Consider the following 22,867-nt stretch of genomic DNA (forward strand, 5'->3'; position numbering starts at 1 on the left):
CCACAGTACTGAACACAATGCATAGAACATACTAAATGCTTTATAAAATAATGATGAATAAGGGAAACTCTCTACAACCCTGGGTCAAGGTAAACTGAAAAACATAGTCTATAAGTAGTAAATACTATACATATACTATATGTATATACTATACTATTTATGATATACTATTAATATCATAAAATGAAGATTTGAGCCCAAAAAAGGGTGGTAAAAATGTATTTCAGACCAGATGTGAGAGATCTTCTATTCGGTCTCAGAAAAGAAAAGATGTGGCCACAATTAAAACTGTATTTCTGTCTATAGAATGTAGCTGAGATTTTTGGAAAGTGAATGGAACCAGGTCAGAGTGTTCTTCTAGCTTCTCCTAAGCTCTAACTACACTTATCCTAGTGATTTAAGATATGCCCAACCCTTTATACTGGGAAGTCACCAGGTACTTCTGGTGTGCATAAAGGATTGGTAAAAATAAATATGTTTAATAAGATTTCAATAACGTTTTCCAAAATAGCCAAAGTACTCAGAGTTAAGCTACACAGGTTGATTAGAATTTAAGGTAAAACTAAGAATTCATTTCTACTAATTATGCATTTTAAAGTCTAGATTTAGTATACAGTATTGAGGATGACAAAGTCACAGTAGGAACTCCACAGGAGATTTAAATGCAAATTGGTAACATGAAATTACGAGTGCTGAATTAAGATTACTAGCATCAAATCCTAGCTCTTCTATTTACTGGTTGTCTGACCTTAGAAGAAGTAATCTTCGCCTCTTTGCTCCTTAGAGCCTTCATCTGTATAATGGAGATTTTACTGGTTGCTATGAAAACCTACGAGTACAGCTTTGGAGTATCTGAAAGGTTAACAAATATTAAATAAAGGAGGAGAAAAGGGCCCTTCTGGAGATGTGGTCTGTGAAGAGGAATCCTTGCTCCCTTCGGTGGTAGGGAACAGATGAGAGAGACAGAGAGATAGAGACAGATGTCACAGAATTAAAATAAATTTTAAAATGTTTTATAGCAAACAATGGATAATATAGCCAAGATATTTTTCAATGGCCTAAAATGTAATTGTATTTAAGTTATTATCTTAGAAAGATTAGTTTAGGCTCATTTCTCCAAGGAGCAAGTGAAGCAGTATGTTGTATAATTATCTAGTGAATATGATTTTTATTATAAATTATACGTATAAGTACCATTTCCCACCTATTTGATTTAATCTTAGATTTCTCTCAGTTTTAACCATATTGTACTCTCAGTTACCAATTTTACTTTTCAGTTTTTCCCTACCATCGCTGAACTTGAACCCTGTTCATTCCCCGTAAGTGCTTTATCTGGGCCCATGAACTAGTGTTACTGGTAGAAGAGGTGCAATCTCTGTGATAACCAGGCTGGGAAGTTTCTACTGACATTTCTTTAAGCACTCTGATTCTTTCCTTCACCATTCGAGTCTACTGATGAGCACATAAAGACATTCTTCATTTTTTCTACGATGTTTTCAGATTTGTAGCATTTCATTTTTATTCTTTCATAGAGTTTCCACCTTTTTGCTTATATTAGCAATTTGTTCTTGAATGTTATTTACTTTTTCCAATCTTCCTTAACATATAAATCGAAATGATTTTCAAGTCCCTATCTGGTAATTCCAAAATCTGTATCATATCTGAGTTTGGTTCTGATTATTGGATTATTCTTTGTTTTGACTGTGTTTTTTCTTGCCTTTTGGTATGCCCCCATCTACATCTATTTCATTCTCTACACCCATTTCATTCTCTACACCCAGGGTGCAGGCCTCCAGGGGCTCCAACTGATAATCTGATATGTTCAGTGGGGCCCATTTTCCTGGAAGGCTCCTGGTTAGTGCTGTGAGACTAGAAAATTCCATTCAGCTTTTCAGAGTTTTTTATTTTTTTAATTGTTTTTAAGCTCATTTCTTTAATTCTTTGTTTTGCGTAGTTTAGTAATTCAGCAAATTTCTAGAGAAGACTGCCATGTATTAAGATCTCTTAATTTTACTGTTGTTTGGCTTCACATGATCACCAAAGTTTGGCTGGTTTTTATGTGCCTTAGAGGCAGTCATATCCCCAAGAAAGTCTGAATTCTGAGGCACCCTTCCATTTTTAGAACTGGTAAGTGCCCTCAAGGAAAGGTAGTTGTTCATAAGATAATTTCTCTGAGGCTCTTATTCTTTGTCATTTTAGCCCTTCTGGTCCTCATTACTTCTGCAGCTACATGATGCCTTGAGACTGACAGCTTTTTCAGACTATATCTGGATTTCTTTGTTGTTCTTGTCAGGAATGTTGGTTTGCTGCAAACTGCTTCATCCCACTTTGAAGTGAAGGGTCACCAAATCATATTATTTAAACCAACCCCTTTATAAAAATTGTTCTCATATTGTCTATTCTGCAACACTAACACTGTGGATATGTAACAAAATTAATATATTAGGCAATAAATTTCTTTAAGTTGAAAAAAGCATGGACTCCAGTCAAATAGAAATATTTATTTTTTTAAAGAAAAAGTACTTATGAATGGAGTTTAGCTAAATGATTATTATCCATAACTTCCTAATTTTATAAATGAGAGTTTTGAGATCTAAACTAATGCATTTTTAAAATTCACTTATTTTTGTACCAATGTTTGAAGACTGATTTTATGCTGAAAGCAGCACCATTTGATGAGGTTACAGAGACAGTAAGATAAAATTTCCACCCATCAGTAAAAACCTTAACTGCGATGGGGATATAAACAGTAAATAAGCCCAGAGTAACATAGGTACAAAAATATGAATATGTATGGATCTATATATAAGCATATTAGAAGTAGTAACTGAGTGGAGAACTGAAAGTTTCACAGAGTATTTTAACTGAGTTTCACAACTAAAAATTTATTTTGAGAAGTAATAGTTGAAGGGCATTTTAAGTGAAGAATGACATGTAACGGGTCACAGATATGATACAGAATGGGGTTTACAGTTTAGAGTGCATGATGGCTTGGTGGTGGTATGTCCAGGTGGTATGAGAGTGGAACATTAAAGTTCATTGCCTAGGGCCTTATACACTTTGTATAGGAATTTGGACTTTGTGCTGGCCACGGAGAGCTATTAAATTGTTTATGTAGAGGAAGCTTGATTAGAGTCAGGGAGGCTAAAGAGGGATTAGGTTAAGTGGCTTGTATATCATTCCACAGAGAATAGAGTTAAAATCTTGATTGAAATCCAATATTCTTATCCTTACAACAAGCTGACTATAATATTAAGAGTATAATATTATATAATAATGATGATAACATTTATTAAACACTTACTATATGTTAAGTTCCAAGTGCTTTATTTTTATCTTGATCATCACCAGAAGACTGTGGAATAGAGAGAGTTCTGTCCAGAAGGATTCACTGAGTGTAAGTAGGAAAAGATACTTTTCAAAGAGCCACTGTGCTTTGATCTTTGACTCAGTCCTGCAGATGTGTCTTTGGTTCCTATTTTCACTGAAACTGGAAGAGTGAGTATAAAGAGCTGTACCTTTATCACTTCAAAAAAGTGAGAGACCATTTTGTGAACTTGTAATAAAATCAATTACACTATCAAAACACCTCAGCTAGAATAAAGTAGGTGGCAAGGGAAGAAAAATGGCATACGGATAAAGACCTTGAAGAAATAACATGAATGCCTTGGATAAGTTATTGCATAGACCAAAATCATACCAATGTCAGTCACAACATGTTGGTGCCATCACAGAGCAATGGGAAGTAGGTACAGAGATGTACAGGGAGGATGTCAGCCTATGTGGAAACAGTGAAATGTTTTAGTATCCACCCAGAAGACTGGATGAACCATCTTGAGACTGCCAGGGGTAGGAAGGCTTTTGCAGGGTGAGATTATGAAGACTCTGCTTCTATTGATTTCTCTAGTCAGTGTCCAAAATATCAAACTACTATTAATAGAATCTATAGAGTTTTTGGTTATACTCTCCAGGGTTGCAGTGGAAATTAGAAAGACGTAATGTAGTTGAGTTTAGTTAGGTGAGAAAATTACAAATTATACTCAGAAAACAGGAAGCAGTATGAGACAATCAGTTAAATGCTATGAATATGACTTTCTTTAGTTGAGAATCCCTATTTCATTTTTTTGTTAAGTGTCCTTTGAAATCATTTATAAGTATAAATCATTTCTGACTAAGTCAATGATTAAGCCTGAGGGTACTAACAAAGCCTTTTGCTACAAATTGTTTGATATGTAAAATGGTATCCTCTGGAGTATATTTCTCCCATGAGTCTGAAGGAGAAATAATTTCAACAAAAGCATGAACTCTAAAGTGCTAGAATTTATTTTGATCATATATTGCATTATTGTTAAATGCTCAGGCAATAAAAGTAATCTATTCTGACTTCCTGGACTATTAAATTTGACAGAAGAATTGTGACTTTTGGTAGAATGTTCATCTATTTAATGTTACATTCTCTGGCGTGTACATTTAAAAGTGAAGTTTCTGTGCACTGACGTTATGGATCCTGGCCAATAATATATAAAAATTCCATCTCCTTAGAGAGAAGAAAGATGACATTTCTGAGTGCTCCCAGTCTTTCTCCAGGTTTCTCCTATTTTTCTAGACTAGAAGTGGTCAGTGCACTGGGCTAACTCTATCCCAGTCTTTCAAAGTTTTCTTATTGATGGGTTATAATCAGAGTCAACCTGACTGCATCTTTAAAAACTGCTCTGATTATCTTCACCTCCCAAAGAAAGAGAAACAGGTCACTTTAGGGTTTTCAGAATTGTATACAATTGACCTATTAGGTTTCTAGTAATAGAGCTACTGTCTAGCTAGTGAGCAGGCCTTTGAGAAGATTCCTTGTTAGAACTGCAGGGATGTTACACTGAATGGCTAAGATAAATCAGCTTAAAAAATATCCTGAACACATAACTTTAGGGTCAGACTAAATATCTGTCCTATAAATAATCAAAAGGAGATAAGACAGGGGAGAGGGAGATTAGAGGAAGAATGAGGGAGGAAGCAAAGGGAGACAGAGGGCAAGTTTAAATCAAGTCGATTTATGGGAGGCATAGATTTAAATCCACAGATGATAAGGGTTCTGACAGCAAACTAAGGATAAGTTATTCCTCAAAAAGAAATGGCATTCAGGGTTTCCCACTGAGAAAGAAAACTGAAAAACATAAAGAATAAAAAATTGAGGGAGTTACCTAAAAGAAAGAAAACACCACGGAAAATAGCTTTGGTATTCACAATTGCTATTCAAAGATGTGCATCTTTTAGAGATGAAAAGAGAGTACTGTAAACATCAGGAGACTATTTTACTCTTTTACCTTTTAGTTAAATAAAAGATAAAAGAGGTTGGGAAACACTATACTATTGAAGTTTGTATGGAAAAAAAGAGGATATAAATCACAATATGCAGCTGAGTACATGCTTATTCAAAAATGGATAATTTCTGAATTATTTATGCTCCTTTGTGAGAAAAAACCCCCCTGCTTTTCAACACATATTTGTCTGTATTTTTGAAGATTGGCTGCCAACTTCTGTTTATTAGGGGTACATGATTACTTTTGCATTGTCTAAGAAATACATTTGAAATTTATAGGTGATGGATCATTCAGGCCCCCAGCAGCTAACAGATGGCATAGTCAGAAGGGTTTACTTAGAAATAATTTAATAAAAAGCTGTGTACAAAGGTATGTTCAGGGAGATGGGAACTAGCAAAGGATCATAAGGCAGCCAGACACTCCCAGTTGCAGAGGCTGTTTACAGTTCTTATGCAAGAAGGAGCTAGAGCTGTAGTAGACATTGCCATATTTAAGCTGGGAGTGGGATGGATGGGAGGTGGGTCAGTAAATACACCAATCTCTCTTCTTCCCACCTTCTGATCTTTCAGAGACTCCCATTGATTAATCCCAATGCAAAGTGAGGCAAGAGAGCCTCTGTAATACACCGTAGTCCAGTAGATGTTTCGGCCTCTGAAATATGGTACATAAGAAGCAGATTTATTTGGTACATAAGATAATTAACTAAATTTGGGAATAATTTACTTGATAAACCCATAGAAACCTACCGGATAGATGTTTTAAACCGACCAGGTGGATTTTTTAATTTGGATCTAAGAAAAGAAAAAGTTAAGCCTAGGGAAAAAGATTTAGAAGTAATCAGTATTTGCCTCTACACTCAGACTCATGCTAAGGGTTCTGCCTAAAACTTTTCCTTTTTTCTTTCTACCTATATATATTGAATGAGTCTATCCACTCCTATAGCTTAAATTTCCAATATTATACATTATTATGTGGTCACTTTATAAGTCTGTACTTGACATAAATGTATATTATATTATATTTGGGTGTGATGTTTATATATATATTCATGTCAATTAGTTCAAGTTTTTCTAATTTCTGTGGTTCGATTATTTGATATTATTATTGATTTTTAACTGATTACTGTATCAATTATTGATAGGTGTTTTAAATGTCCTCCATTGGGTTGCAGTTTGTCAATTTTTTCCTATTTTTTTTCTATTTTTTCTTGACATGTTTTAAAGGTATGTCACAAGGGTATAGAAATTTAGATTTTTATATCTTCTTGGGGAATTAAACCTTTTTTATTGTGGAAAATATTATGTCTAGCCATTCTTTTTATCTTAAAGTTTCTTTTGTCTGATGCTGATATAGTTTTCATTCAATCATATTTGTCTGGCATAAGTTCCTATATTTTCATTGTCAAACTTTCTTCTTTATATTTTAGCTTTGTTTATCATAATCTACATATTATTAAGTTTTTCAAAAACTTACTCTAAGTATCTTTTTCTATTAACTATAAGGTTTTAGTATACTTAGTTTTAGCAGGTTACTGATATATTTGGATTTCTTACAACTATCACACTTAAATTTGCCTGTCCTTCCTTCTTTCCTTCCTTCCTTCCTTCCTTCCTTCCTTCCTTCCTTCCTTCCTTCCTTCCTTCCTTTCCTTCCTTCCTTCCTTCCTTCCTTCCTTCCTTCCTTCTTCATTTTTCTTCCTTATTACAAACAACATAAGCTTAGAAAAATTTACCTCTAATTACCCCAGTGCCAGCTCATATAACATTCTTATCTTTCAATTCTACCTTGTTAGCATTATGAACTAGCATTATAGCACAGACTCTGGGTGGCTCCTGATTTGCTGTCCATGCCTTTGTAGAAACCTCTACCCCTGAGTGTGGGTGGGACCAGTGGCTTGCTTCTAATTAATAGAATACAGCAAAGATGATGAGATGTCATTTCCATGATTACTTTACAATATACAAAACTATTTTGTTAGCAGACTTGCTCTAGAGACTCTCTGTGCTAGCTTGATAAAGTTAAAATTCCCCAAGTGACGAGAATCTGTGGAAGACTAGAAGGTATATATGTGGCCTCTTTCCAAAAACCAGTAAGAACCTAAAGGCTTCAGTAAAAAAGAAGTGAAAATTTCCAGTCAATCAGATAAGCTTGGAAGCAGATCCTTTCCCAGTTGAGCCTCAGATGACACTCAGCTCTATCTCACCTGAAGTGTGGCCTTGTGAGATTCTGCATCTAAGTAATCAGCTAAACTAAGCCTGGACTTCTGACTCATAGCAACTGAGATGCTGAATATGTATTAATTATATTTTGTCCTTTTCAAATATGTTTGATCAATTTTTATAGTTATATATATGTATATACATATTTATAATTCTCTTACTCATATTTATAGTTTTCTCTTGTTTCTTTAAACATATCTAACACATTTATATTCTTTGAGTGGTTATTCGAATATCTGAAATTTGGTGGATCTGATTGATTCTGCTGTCTGTGATTTTTTTTTTTTTTGTAAAGTTCTTTTTTATTTATTATACCAGTCTTCCCTATAAGTTTTATGATTTTTTTGTTGGGTCCTTAGAATCTTTTCAGTGAAATTTTTTTGGAGCATTTATTTGAAGATTAGTTCCTTCAGAAGATATTGACATTTCTTGTTGTTATGAGCCTACTCTCCATTTAACATCATTTCAGATGAGCAAACTGATGGCTTTTGTCGTTGTTATTGACAAGGAGCAAAGAAACATTGCCAGTCTGAACTATTTTATGATAAATTCTGATTGAGAATAATAGGACTGCACAAGTAGTATGAATAATTTTAGGACACAAATATGCATGGGGTCTGAGGCTCATGGGAGACTCTCACTACTGAATGACACCAAGGTTAAAATAGAATTTATTTGGAGTTCCCTTCTGTATGTCAACTTATTTCTAGTTCACTTTTTCACTTACCTGAGGGTATCAACTTTATTTATGGATTTCCTATTAGATACCATCTCTGTTGAGCCCAGGCTTATATACGGTCCCCCAAGAAATACGTGGCCATCTAAACAGACGCTTCGATTTGTTTGTTTTCTAACTCTCTGGATTCCATATTTATTATTTGCACTTTTGGTTAGTTTCATGAGGAAGGTGTTCAAGGTATCCAAATCTCTGCTCAGAGTACCTTCTAAACCCATAGAAATACATTTCTTAATGAGAAAAATATTTTAAAGCTGACTTCTATTTTCTCTAATTTAATTGCCAGTCTTCTCTTATAGCACTGAAAAGAGAAATTTTCAATAAAAATATAAATAAATATTCTTTGCAAAACTTTTGTTTTGCTCTAACTAAATTATACCATTGCATAATTATGAAGATATTAAATGATGTACTGTAGAGAAAGTTTTAGCTTTTTTTGGAGTAAACATGAAATCCAGGTAGTTCTGAAGGAAAATAATCACATGTTTTTGGAACATGGGAGAATTTTGTCCACAGTGCTTACAGCATAGAAAGGTGAAGACAGTAAACAGTTTTTCTCAAATAGCCTCTCAATACAGAAAGATAACCAAGATATAAATATTCACACTGTGAAATGTTATTCAAAGGCGATATTGGTTGAGTTGAAATTATTGATGATTTGTTAATGTCATTCGAGTGTTTAAATCCTTTTCCCAAATTCTAATGTTCAATAATGTCTTCTGAATGCAAGTAGTTGAAAACACTATTTAAAAAGAACAATGACCATCTTACAGATTTCTCAAAATGCAAAGTATAGAATGTTCATTGCTTAAGTTACCATGATAGACTGCAAGGAAAGAGTTCTGGACATAAATTCTTCACTGGAAAGGAAGAAAAATTTTGATTTTACATATTATTCGTTTTTCTTTTCTTTAGGATTAATATTTAAATGCAAGAGCTCTTTAGAAATCTGAGATAGTTCTGCCATGAAAAAGTTATGATATAGAAATCTAAGTAGCATGTATATAAGAAAAGACAAAGGATCAAATCTGGAGTAAAATTAATAGTATAATTATTTTTCTTAATTATCTCAATGATTTATTTTGTAAATTACATTAAGAAAATAATCATTTGGATAATAGATCTACATTTTTCCTTTCAAAAACATTTTTATTTTTTAAATTATAGTTGACATACAATGTTATATTAATTTCAGGTGTATAACACAGTGATTAGACATTTATATAACTTATGAAGTGATCACCTCAATAAATCTAGTACCCACCTGAAACCACACATAGTTATTACAGTACTACTGACTATATTCCCCATGCTATACTCAACATCCCTATGATGATTTTGTAACTATCAATTTGTACCTTTTAATTCCATCCTTCTTTCACCCATCTCCCCCACACTCAATCCAGCAACCATCAAAATGTTCTCTATATCTGAGTTTGTTTCTGTTGTTGTTTGTCCTGTTCTCTAGATTCTACATATAAGTGAAATCATATGACATTTGTCTTTCTCTGTCTGATTTATTCCACTCAGCACAATATCTTTTCGGTTCATCCATGTTGTTACAGATGGCAAGATTTTATTCTTTTATATGGCTGAGTAATTTTCCACTGTATAAATGCACTACCTCTTCTTTATTCATTCATGGACACCCAGCTTGCCTCCATATCTTGGTAATTGTAAATAATGCTGCAATAAACATATATATGCACATGTCCATTTAAAGTAGTGTTTTGGTTATTTTTGGATAAATACCCAGAAGTAGGATTACTGAGTCCTTCTTTGTCTCTTGTTAAAGCCTTTGTTTTAAAGTCTATTTTGTCTGGTATTAATTAGCATTGCATCTCCACCTTTTTTGTTTGTCCATTTGTTTCCATTTTTATGAAATATCTTTTCCATCCCTTTACTTGTTGTCTTTGTGTGTCTTTTGATCTCAAGTGAGCCTCGCATGAGCAGCGTATTATGAGTTTTGTATTTTATCCATTCAGTCACTCTATGTCTTTTGATTGGATCATGTAATCCATTTACATTTAAAAATAATTGTCGCTAGATATGTAATTATTGCCAATTTATTATCCATCTTTATTATTATTTTTTTCTTCTTCTTCTCCTTAAATAAGTCCCTTGAACATTTCTTATAATACTGGTTTGGTGGTGATGAACTCCTTTTGCTTTTTCTTGTTTGGGAAGCTCTTTATCTGTCCTTTGATTCTAAATGATAACTTCGCTGAAATAATCTTAATTGTAGGTCCTTGCTTTTCATCACTTTTACTATTTCCTGCCAATCCCTCTGGCCTGCAATGTTTCCATTGAGAAATCAGTGAATGGTCTTATGGGGGCTCCCTTGTAGGTAACTAAGTACTTTCTTCTTGCTTCTTTCAAGATTCTTTGTCTTTAACCTATAGCATTTTAATTATGAGGTGTCTTGACAGGGGCCTCTTTGGGTTTATCTTATTTGGGACTCTCTGCACTTCCTGGGCTTGTATATCTATTTCCTTTGCCAGAGTAGGGAATTTTTCTGTCTTTATTTCTTGAAATAGGTTTTCAATTCCTTGTTCTCGTTCTTCTTCTTCTGGTACCCGTATAGTGTGAAAGTTGGTATACTTGATGTTGTCCCAGAGGCCCCTTAAACTATTCTCATTTTGTGGGGAATCTGTTTCTTGTTGCTGTTCTGATTGATTGTTTTCTGCTGCCTTATCTTCCAAATTGCTGATTTGATTCTCTACTTCATCTAATATACTATTGATTCCCTCTAATGTATTCTTTATTTCAGTTATCACACTCTTCATTTCTGACTGGCTCTTTTTTGTATTTTCTATCTTCATTTTAATGTTCCCAATTTATTTGTTAAAACTCTTACTGAAATCATTTGTATCCTTATAACCAGCGTTTTGAACTCTGCATCTGGTAGATTGCTTGTCTCCATTTTGTTTATTTCTTTTTCTGGAGCTTTGCTTTGTTCTTTCATTTGGGACATGTTTCTTTGTCTCTCCATTTGTCCTGTGTCCCTATATTTGTTTCTGTGTATTAGGTAGAGCTGCTATGTCTCCTGGTCTTAGTAGAGTGACCTTACGTAGTAGGTGTTCTATAGGGCCTAGTGACTCAGTCTCCCTGGTCACCTGAGCCAGGTGCTACAGGTGTGTGTCCTTTGTATAAGTTGAACATGCTCTCCTATTGTAGTGGGGCCTTGGTTGCTATTTGCATGTGAATGGGAGAGATTGGCCCTCAGACTGATTGGTTGTGAAAACTGGCCAGTGACTACAGTGGAGGAACTGTTGTCTAGAGGCTGACCCTACAGAGCAGGATTTGCTTTAGCAAGACTCTGGTGCCTACCCAGACTGCCCTCTGGGTGTGTCGTTACTGGATGTGACCGGGTGGTTCTTTGGCTCTTTCCTAAGTAGCCACTGAGCATGTTACCCAAGGGCCTCCTAGGAGACACCCCGTTGCAGGCCAAGTTCAGCTGCAGCCCTTGCCCTGCGCAGAGCCACCTGGCATGAGCCACAAAGTGATCTGCAGATGTCTTCTACCCGTGCTGGGCTTCAAGATGCCTGGGACGGGCTAAGCTGTGAACTTAGGCTGGCTGCCATTAGTTCTGAGCTTGGGGCTGCTTAGTAAGAAGTATGGGGCATGCCAAAGCCAGAGACTGCTTGTTTGGGTTTATGAATATTTGAAAAATTTATGAAAGTCTATAGCATGAACCAAGATAGGCTGTTTGTTTGGAAAAGCCGTTGGAAGTGACTCAGGTGGGCTCACAATTTGGGTGGGGCGGGGTCTCAGGGAATCATCAGGACAGGGCAACCAGTGGTAGGCAGGTTGATAGAGACTCAGATATGGTACCCACCTGCATGTTCAAACTGGATGAGGGGAGAGCTTAACAAAGGAACAATGACTTCTGCCAGCACTTCTGTCTGAGAGAAAGCTGCCCCTTCAGCCCTTGCCCTGAAGCCAGACAATTCAGTTCTTCCCTGTATGTCCCTGGCACCTTTCTAGCTGCTGCCTCAACACTGGAGCTCAGAGTGAGTGAGTTTATCAGCAAGTCTGTAAATGAGCCCTTTAAGAGGAATGCCTGGAACTCCTGCAGCCCTCTATCTCACCTAGCCACAATCTCCACTGTTTTTCACATCCAGAATTCGTGGGAAATTTTTTTCAGCACTGGTGCTCTGGACTGGGGAGCTGGGTGTGGGGCTGGAAACCCTCACTCTCTGGGGGAACCTTGGGCTGCTGAAATAACTCTTCCAATTCTCAACCACCACATGTGGGTGTGGAGCCAGCATATTCCACATCTCTGCCCCTTCTACCAGTCTTGATGTAGCTTCTTCCATTTAGTCCTAGTTATGGGACTTCTGTTCATTTAGACTTCAGGTAATTCTCATTGATGATTTTTCATAGGTTAGTTGTAATTTTGATGTGGTTCTGAGAGGAGGTGAGCATAGTGTTTACCTACTCTGCCATCTTGACTGGAACCCCTTTGGCCCACAATAGATCTACATTTAAATCGCAAATGTATGACAGTTTTTATCTGCTCTGTATTCAGAATGTATTATTACCTTAGATTTAAGTTTAGATTTGTGAAACTAACTTCTACACTTTCTTATTTTATAGTCATAATTTTTACAAATGGCAACCAAGCGATTCCCTGATCCTATCATTAGGTTTCAACCATATTGATTATCTAGAGTTGATAATTATATAAGAAATAGGTATTGAGGCATGCTATATTTAAATTTATATAAATAGTTGATCTGAAATTCAAATGTAACCAGAAGTCCTATTTTTTACCTGGCAGCTTTATCTCTGACGTCACCTCTAGCAAATATTCTCTCTCTCTCTAGCGGCCTCTCACTCTTGCTCTTTCTTCTTAACTTGATTTTAGTCACACTGTCTTCCTTCCTCCAGATACATCCCCAGCTCACATCCTGGACCTCTTTCCAGGTGTTAACTGGAGTTGAGAGATGGCTCTGGTTGGGAAAGATGACTTTGGCAATCCCCCTCCCAAATCATGAATTATATCACCCACTGAAACTATCACAAATACACATGCAATCACAATATTGATTCATCTAATTTATCCAAAAGATATTTATTGAGTACCTTCTATGATTCATGTACTATTATGACTCTGAAGACATAGCATTGACAAATAGAGATAACATAGCATTGACAAATAGAGATAGCCAACCTCATGAAAAATACATTTTAGCAGAGAATGTGTCAGAAATATGTTAAGCAGGACAAGTGTTGTGGTGAAAAATAAAGATATGAATGGGGTCGGGAAGTAATTAAGGTGATGATGGAAGCCTCACATAAAAAATAATGTTTAAGCAGAGACCTGCAGGACTGAAAGTAGCTAGATACATAATATATAGGGAAAGAACATTTCAAGCAGTTGAAACAGCAGCACAAAGGCTCTGAGGAGATCATGCTTGGTGTGTCTGAGGGGTAGCCAGGAGGCTGGTGCTTTTGGAGCATTATAAGCAAAGGGGTGAGTGCAGATGAGCAGAGAACTGATGGGCAGCAGGTTCTAGAGTGCCTTGTACAGCATTTTAATAATTTAGGATTTTTTTTGAGTGAGATAAGGGCCTTTCGGAGATTTCCAAGAAAAGAGTTGTAATCTGATTTATACTTTAGAGGAACCACTCTGATGTCCTCATGCAAAAGACTATAGACAAAGGCATGAAAAGCAGCAGAATCAGTTAAGAGGCTGTTGCACTAATCTGGGCAAAGATGTTAGTGGCATAAGCCAGAGTGGTGATGGTTGGCTGTGGAAACATTGCAAATGGGATGTATTTTTAACGTAGAGATAACAGGATATTCTGGATGTGGTAGTGTGAAAAAGAGAAGACTGAGGAATGATTCCAGGATTATATGTAAGTAGAGAACACATTTGCTATACAAACAAAGCTATAGGTAATCCTCTGGCTCTCCTACTAAATTGACTATAAATCTTTTAATTGAAAAAGAAAATATATTCATATTCATCCAAAACCATACTTTTTAGAGATTTAGGGCAATTTTCTTCCAAAGTTGTTGACATACAAATTTGTCAGTGTAAAAGGTCTGATTTCTGCTTCAAGTTCCCATTACCTGAACCTGGAGCCAAGTAGAAAGTTAAGGAAAATACCATGCAACATTTTAATGTAAGTTCACATAAAATCCTCACATTCTTTTCTTTTTTGCTAGTGTTTATCTCATTATAACCTATTTTATAATGAACCTGCCTCTTTGTGAAAAATATATTTTTTCTTACTTTTGACCAAGACAAACAAAATTTTCTATATACAAGTGCATTTCCTTGAAAAAGTTTTGCTGACTATTCACTATGTGCATTATGCTTGAAGGTGTTAAAAAAAGAAAATATTTGACTTCAGGATATGAGAAATGACTTAAAATAAAAAGTAATAGAAGAAAATGAAAAAATTGTCACAGGTAAATTGACGAACTGTGATTAATAATCACTAACTTTTATAAAAAGCATTTGCTATGTATTAGTCACTATTTCTTTTAATTCTTAACAGCTCTCTGAGGTAATTGCCTTATTATCTTCATTTAACATATGATGGAACAAAGACACAGAAAGGTTAAGTCCAAGGTCTTATAGGTAAGAATTTCTGGAGTCAGAATGTAAACCCAGGGAGTTTTATTATCGAATCTGCATTTTTAACTGTATTTCTGCCTCTGAATGATATACAAAATAGATACTACAATTTATCAGAAAGGGAGTCACAACAGAACCTGGAATGTTTAGTCATATCTATGTATTAGAACTGGGATTTGAGATATCACTATGAGATGAGTAATTCTGAATGATTGCTTTTCTAAAATCAGAAGTCTTAGACATCTTCTGACAAGAAAACAGTTTTAATGACACCCTAAAATTTAAGTTCTATAATTTTATGATTTTTCCCTTCAGAGTAGAAAGCAATTTTTCCTTTGTCATTCACATGCCAAAGACATAATGTAAAATTTTTCTTAGTGGAATATCTCATACATCTGTATATTCATATAATGCTCTGAGAATATTAAATATTTCCTTCTGCAGTATACAAAATGCAATAATTTTATTCTTTCCATTTTTAGCCATACAGAAATAAAGCATAGCAAGGTATAGAGACATATACATTCTAGATGGTGATGGATAATTTAATGGATCGTGTCCTGTGTCTAATTATACAATGTATAACACATCAACTGCATACCACAAATGTTTTCTCTTGCTTATTTCTCAGAGGGCTTTAATAAAAATTGGAGCATATTTTAAAACAATCAGTTTGCTGTTGATCAGCTTCAGCTCTTTCTTGAGTGCAATAAATTGGTAGCACCTGTAATGCTGGCTTGTCTGCAAACATAGGAAATTGTAGCCTTTATTTTTTTCCAGTTTAATTTAATTTTCTACTGCAGTAATAAAAAGGCTTGGATAATGATTATGCTTATAGGCTTATAATATATTTGATCTTATCTAATGTTAAAGTAAGAACATTTACTCTTTTCTTATACCTGTTATGAAAGCTTGTTTTTATTTCTTGAAACTTTCCTGCCAAGGTCTCATCATATGTATACAATATTTTAATCTCCTATTTTGTATACAGTGGGAGGGAAAACATTTGGATAGGAATAAAACATAAGCCTAAACTGTCACCAGATTTACAAACTAACTCCATCTGTAATCATCTTTTATTTCTTTCTTCTCAATAGGTAGGAGGAATTATCTCACTAACACCTCTTCCTCTGCTTTGGATCCCAAACACTAGTTGATCTTTGATAAATTAATTTGAATTAATTAATGTACGAATGTAAGTATGTATGAATGAAAGCATTCTTTACTGCCCTTGAAACAGTGAGCTAAGTCGGGACACTGTCTCACTTTGGCCAAGGCCCCAAATACCAAGAACCACTCAACTGATGTCAAGAATTCCGACATTCAAAGCAAAGTGCAAGAAAACTTAAGCTTATTTACAAAGGAAGTGGATTAAAACCAAAGTTGGAAACTTCTTGGGGAGAATATAAAACAGTGTGGTTGAAAAGATCAGAGCATTAGAGCATGAGCATAGCCCTGGAGTCATCTTAAAAAGGCTGTCTAAGGGAGTTGCCTGATTGGCAATGGGGCACTCAGAGTATCTATGCAAAGATGGACCACCAAGAATCAGGGGCTGAAGGAGGAGTTATAAATGTTCACTTGTAGAGTAAACCAACACTTTCAGATATTTGGAGACAAGAGAACACTAGCAACGAGATGGCAGATGTTTCTGAAAGGATCTCACAGACCGACTTGAGGTATTATATAGTGGTCTAAGCTCAGCCTTTTAGTTAACACCCCATAACACATTGTTCTATGAACCATTCTCCATGCCTCCTTTCTCTACATGCCCTTAGACTTCATTAAATTATTTCTTCATGTGTTCCACAGAATTTTAGGCCCACACCCTTTTAAACTACAAATAATTTTCCAGGAACAAATGAGTTTTCAAATTTCGCAGTTATATTTGCCTCTTGGAGCAACACAAGGCAAATTGACATATAAAGGCTCTCAGAATTCCTGTAAAAAGTAAGTTGTCAACCTTCATATATGACCTCAGAAATCCTTAGACAAGTAACCTTTAATAATATCCCATTTTGTTCTGTAATATTTTCTTCCTCATGCAGACTGTCTTTTCGATCTTTCCTTACTTCCCTACTGTCAAACAAACAACAAAATTAACCAACTCACTAATATGAACTCTATGTACTTGTTAACCTTAGATGAGATACTCCTATCAGACATTTGTGGTAAGGCATTCAAGGTTTGGGCTCTTCTCCTAACTTTGCTTTATACAGTATCTTCTGGATTTTCACTCATGTTGTTTTCATGGAAACAGCTCTTGAATAGAAGGGCAAAGAATCAGAAGGAAGGAAGCAAAGAGGAGAGAGGAAGGAAGGTGCTAAGATTGTCCCAATTTTCTTTCCACAATATCTCTTACTGTTGCCCAGGTTGAATCTCTCATTTGTATGGCCATCCTCTTACAGCAATTCTTGCTTGTGTCACTTAATTATCTTTTTATATGGCCAGTGAGATTATAAACTCAACAGTAGTCAAAGGACTATGTGATAGTCATGTTTATAATCTGGTGGCAGGGTGCTAATAATAATACTCCACTTATATGGTACTTTTATTTATAGTGTTTCTTGTACATATCATCAAATTTTCTCTTTTAGAAGCCTGTAAAGCATGTGTTACCTGTTTTTATCAATGAATAAATAGATATTCTAAGAGATTAACCAGCTTATCCAAGTTTGTAGAGTTAATAAATAGAATCTAAACACAAACTCAGATCTCTAGACTGCAAATACAGTGCTCTCTTAGGACATGACAGACAAATGCAGAGCACTCAATGAATGTTCTTTGGGAAAAATGCTTCATTACAACCCTTTAAAATATATATGCCCAATAATAAGTTTGAAAGTAAAATTTAGATAAAAGTTGTCCATTTCAAAACTTAGTACCAAAGCTAATTAGGTTTAGCTCTGTTACTAATCTGTAACTGGAATAATGTCTGAAATAGTTTCCTATGTCTGAAAAAGTATTCAAATAATTATTAGGTATGTGGGAGATAGTCAACTACTATGGTCATAGCAGATTTAGTGTTTAAAAGTTATCTATATTTTTTGATGAAGTGATTGAATTTTAAGCATTTTTTTATATAGATGCTTTTTTCTATAGATATTCTGTAGGAATTATATGCTGTCTTAATTTAAATGCAAGTTAGTAGTTCTGTAGATATGGTCATGAGTTTATTTTTACTATAGATAATATTTAAAAACCTTGAATATTTTAAATTAAAATGTACAGAACTAAATGACATATTTAAATTTAGTTGAAATCTAATACAGTTTATACATATATTTATAAACATATTTTATATATACATATTTTACGTATATTTATATATTTGTTTCTTACTTTTTTAATGAATTATTTTTAAAAATTAAAATTTTAATTAGTTACAAGTATACAGTACATTGGTTAGACATCTATATATTTAGTAAAATGATCCCCCCAATTGCTCTCTCCCTCCCCTGACCCTTCACCTAGCCAATGTATTAATGCTAATTGCATTCCTTATGCCCTGCTTCCCATCCCTGTGATCATCCATCAACTACTAATGTGTACTTCTTTAACCCTTCACCCCATTCTCTCAGCCCCCCAAACCCCCCTCCCCTCTGCCCATCACCAAATTGTCCACTATATTTGTGAGTTCTTGATTAGTTTGTTCTTTTTATTCCTTAAATTCCACGTATAGGTGAAATCATATAGTTTATCTTTGTCTGACTTAAATACCTTCTAGGTTCATCAAAGCAATATCTTTTCCCTTCCTTTCCATATGTAGAGGTCTTGATTTCTTATCCTTTCAGCTACTCTATCTTTTGGTTGGAGCACTTAATTCTTTTTCATTTAAGGTACTTATTGATAGGAATGTAGTTGTTACTATTCTTTATTCCTGTTTTTGATACATTTTTTTTTTCTTAATTCCCTCCAACATTCTGGCTTGGTAGTGATAAATTCCTTTAGCTTATTTTTGTCTGGCTTGGTAGTGATAAATTCCTTTAGCTTATTTTTGTCTGGGAAGCTCTTTATCTGTCCTTCAGCTCTAAATGATAGCTTTGCTGAATAAATTATTCTTGGTTGTATATCCTGGGTCTTCATCCTGTCGAATATGTTTTGCCAATCCCTTCTGTCCTGTGTAGTTTCTTTTGAGAAATCAGCTGCCAGTTGTATGGGTGTTCCCTTATATGTAATTATTTATCTCTTGCTGTTTTTAATATTCTTTCTTTGTATTTAACCTTTGGCATTTTCATTACGATGTGTCTTGGTGTGGGCATCTTTGGATCCTTGATTTTGGGAATTCTCTGAGCTTCCTGGGGTTTTATGTTCATTTCCTTCACCAGGTTAGGGAAGTTTTCTACCATTATTTCTTCAAACAGCTGTTCAACATCTTGATTTTCTTCACTTATACTGATCAGATGAATATTTGGAGCTTTAATAGTGCCCCATATCCTCCTTATATTATTTTTATAGTCTTGGCATCTTTTTTCTTGCCATTCAGTTTGAGTGTCCTGATTGGCTTTCCTGTCCCCTAGATAGGGTATGTGATCCTCTTCTTTATTCACTTTGTTTATTCCTTTGTTTATTCCATTTAATATACTTCTCATCTCAAATAATGTGTTCTCTATTTCAGATTGGTTTTCTTTTATAATTTCCATTTCCATTTTTACGTTTTTTTTCTCTTTGTTAGAGTTCTGTACATTCCCCAAAAGTTCATTGAACATATTTATAACTATTGTTTTGAACTCTGAATCTGTTAGATTACTTGACTCTATTATATCTGGATCTCTGTTCTGTTCTCTCATGTGGTTTCTGGTTCTTTGTCTTCCCATTTCGGCTGCCTTTCTGTATCTGTTTCTATGTACCAAGCAAAGCTCTCAAGTCTCTCGGTCTTATTAGTGTGGATTTGTAAAGTAGGTGTCCAGTGGCACAGTCCTGAGGGGTTCAGCTGCAGGCCAAATTTAGCCCAAGCCTCTGCCCCTCCGAGGCCACCTGTTAAGATTCAGCCAGCAATCCACAGATGCTGTGCTTATAGTTGCCTCAAAAGGCCACACCAGAAATCAAGGCCAGCTGCCTCTACCAGTGTGAATCTCAGCAATGAACACCTGACTCACTGAGGATACACCAGGATGTGGCTGGGGTGGGGCCAGAGTTGGGGTAGGCGGTGTTTCAGAGAATCCTCTGGGCCCAGTTTGATGATGTCATGACTGTGGCGGTGCTGTGTCTGCGCACTGGTAGGGGGAGGGCTCAACAGGGAACAGTGGATACTGCCGGCACTTCTGTAATGAGCAAGTCTCAGTTGAGTCTTCACTCCGACAATGTCTCCATGTAAGTCGCTGGTGCCCCCTGTGTGCAGCCTAATTGGCACTGGTGCTCAGAGCAAGTAGGTTCGTCACTGCGAAAATCCGCTTGTAGACGCGGCCCCTTTAAGAGGTGTCTGCCTCTGCCTCTGCCTCTGCCGCTGTCGCACCTCCATCTCACTCCGCCGCTCGAGACCAGGCAGCCCCATGTCCTCGCCCCCTCCTACCTTCTGCCTTTGCAAGGTGATTTCTTGGATTTCTTCATAGTTCTATGGCTTCTTCATCTAGATTCCAGGCAATTTTTCCTTGCCGCTGCTCCTTGTTTCCGTCATAACTTTGAATTGGTTGCCAGAGGGATGAATAGAGCCTCTATCATCTTTGTCAGTTTTTTTCTCTTGTTTCTTTTATCATTGGAGTATAACATGTATGTAGAAGTATGTAATTTTCTTAGTTGCTCCTCCAATGGTCTTTGATTTATATCCCTTCCAAATTCAGCTGTTAAAATTTCTACCCAAATTTACTATAATCATCTACATGAAGAGATAACTTAATGTTATTACACTTACTCTCCAGATCTAATTTATCTTTTCTAGAGACAGAAAATAAGAGTGAAGCAGTTATCTGTGTAATTTTACTAGGTCATCACTCTTATTTCTATGTCATGGTAATATCAAAACTGACAGAAATTGAGCATTTCAAGTGATTGTATTGTACTCATTAAACAAACATGGTGTTTAAAATTCTGCTTTTAAAAAATTATATAAATATGATAATGTCAAAGATAAAAAACAGGAGGGAAGGAATGATGAGATTTCTACTTTCTCCTCTGACATATTGTGTTTATGCTCCATTATTATTATTCATAGAGTGCATTAAAAATACATCCACCCTTAAGTATTCAGACTTCTGTTTTTACGGATGACAGTGGGTCTCAAAATGGCTCATAATTGTCACTGCAAATAAACCAAAGGGCATTATCACTTTTATTCTGACAGAATTTGTCACACAGCATTAATCTCCTGAGGTTGAAAAACTTGAAAAATTACAATGTATGCAAAAAAATTAGATATGTAGAAGAAAATAGATTATTGAAATTTTATTTAAAATACATGAAGTTTAAAGAACATGTAAATTGCCCTATTTTCCTATGATAAAAGACTAATATTTCCTATTTTACATCTAGGAATATTTGTGTCAGAAGAGTTTTTGTGACTCGCTCATGCATTGTCACATTTAAATCTCATAATAATGTTATGTGGTAGCAACTATTATTAACCATACCTATAAATAAGGAAATTGTAGCTTAAAGAAGTTAAACAGTGCGTTCAATGCTGCACAACTAGGAAGTGGCTGAGACAGGATGCTAGGGTTTGTCTTCTACAGAACCTATGCTTTTACCTACTATATTGAGTGTAATAACGGATAATATATGAAAACTACCAAATTCGTGCTTGGACCACAGAATATTTTTGATAAATAAACTCAATATTTCTTTTCATCTTACCTCATATGCAGGTCTTAGAAATGTTCTAGGTTCATAATAAATATTCAATAGAAAGTTTTTGATGTATTTTCAATAGATCGTGGACAGGAAATAATGTACATGGAGTGACATTTAGATTCTCTATGATTTTCACCTAGTCTTGACCTAGCCTTACACATATAATTGGTAAAAAAACATATTTTATTTCTTAAACCTCAGGAAAGTCATCTCTGAGTAAAGCCATTCTTAATTCAAAACCGTAGTTCTAAACTAGGGGTGATTTTGCCTTACCCCCAATCTCAGGAGACATTTGGCAGTGCCTGAAGACGTTTTTAGTTGTCCAAACTGGGGGTATATATGTGCTATTGGCAACTGGTGAGTAGTTTATAGAGAGCTGATAAACCTGTAAGACACAGGAAAACCCCCAAGAACAAAAATGTATCAGGCTCAAAATGTCAGTAGTGTCTTGCTTGAGAAACCCTGTGTTAGATGAATAGAAAATGATAGAGCACAGCAGTATGAAAGCTGGCCACATTTCTGTTCATCCATAAAACCTGGCCATAAATATATTATTGTATTAGTTTATTAGAACTTACACTCATTTTCAAAAAAATGTTTTAGCATGGCTTATGTGTCAAACATATGTATTGTGTGCATGTGCTTATTCCTTATATGATATCATTATTAAAATATAAATAGAAAACCAAAGTCATGAAGAATTAGGATGGGTCTAGGCTGCTTGGAGTCAGGGCAGACAGGGAAAAAAAAGTTGCAATTCCCATGGCAATCTTAATGCAGATTTTTCTGTTGGCATATTTTGCTTGTGTTTTCTTTTATTTTCACATCAGTCCTATGAAAGTTCAGGGTGAGATAAGAAGACAGAGACATGGAAACACAATTACAGTCTTTAAAGCAGTTTGATCTATATAGGACTTTCTGACTTCCAACAGGTTTTCTACCTCCTTACTCTGAGAGAGCTTGTATGTACATTGTATTTTATAAGTCAAAGTAGACAACTCTATAATTTCGAATCTGAAAGTAGGAATAAAAAGAACAGAAAATAAGCACAATTTAGAACTCAAGAAAAATTCAAAATCAACTAATTATAATTTGAGTTTATAGTAACATTGTTAAGGCAACAACATGCCCCCCCCATCCTGTACCTCTCCAACACAAAAAATATGAATACCCATTAAAAAGTGAATAAACTAAAACTAAGAGGGTGTATGCATATGTTGCT

Source organism: Pteropus medius, unplaced genomic scaffold (assembly GCF_902729225.1).
Source record: "Pteropus medius unplaced genomic scaffold, Ma_sr-lr_union100, whole genome shotgun sequence".
NCBI classification, from domain to species: domain Eukaryota; kingdom Metazoa; phylum Chordata; class Mammalia; order Chiroptera; family Pteropodidae; genus Pteropus; species Pteropus medius.